This window comes from Salvelinus fontinalis, chromosome 2, assembly GCF_029448725.1.
Source record: "Salvelinus fontinalis isolate EN_2023a chromosome 2, ASM2944872v1, whole genome shotgun sequence".
Lineage (NCBI taxonomy): Eukaryota > Metazoa > Chordata > Actinopteri > Salmoniformes > Salmonidae > Salvelinus > Salvelinus fontinalis.
The window spans coordinates 93,577,288-93,577,963 of NC_074666.1; positions in this window are offsets into that span (position 1 = coordinate 93,577,288).

A 676-nucleotide genomic window follows, 5' to 3' on the forward strand; every position below is an offset into this window, starting at 1 on the left:
TTGGTAAGGGAGCCTAGTGGCAACCAGACCATATGGTTTTGGTAAGGGAGCCTAGTGGTAACCAGACCATATGGTTTTGGTAAGGGAGCCTAGTGGTAACCAGACCATATGGTTTTGGTAAGGGAGCCTAGTGGTATAAAATACCATATGGTTTTGGTAAGGGAGCCTAGTGGTATAAAATACCATATGGTTTTGGTAAGGGAGCCTAGTGGCATAAAATACCATATGGTTTTGGTAAGGGAGCCTAGTGGCATAAAATACCATATGGTTTTGGTAAGGGAGCCTAGTGGCATAAAATACCATATGGTTTTGGTAAGGGAGCCTAGTGGTAACCAGACCATATGGTTTTGGTAAGGGAGCCTAGTGGTAACCAGACCATATGGTTTTGGTAAGGGAGCCTAGTGGTATAAAATACCATATGGTTTTGGTAAGGGAGCCTAGTGGCATAAAATACCATATGGTTTTGGTAACGGAGCCTAGTGGTAACCAGACCATATGGTTAGGGTAAGGGAGCCTAGTGGCATAAAATACCATAAGGTTTTGGTAAGGGAGCCTAGTGGTATAAAATACCATATGGTTTTGGTAAGGGAGCCTAGTGGTACCCAGACCATATGGTTTTGGTAAGAGAGCCTAGTGGTGCCCAGACCATATGGTTTTGGTAAGGAAGCCTAGTGGT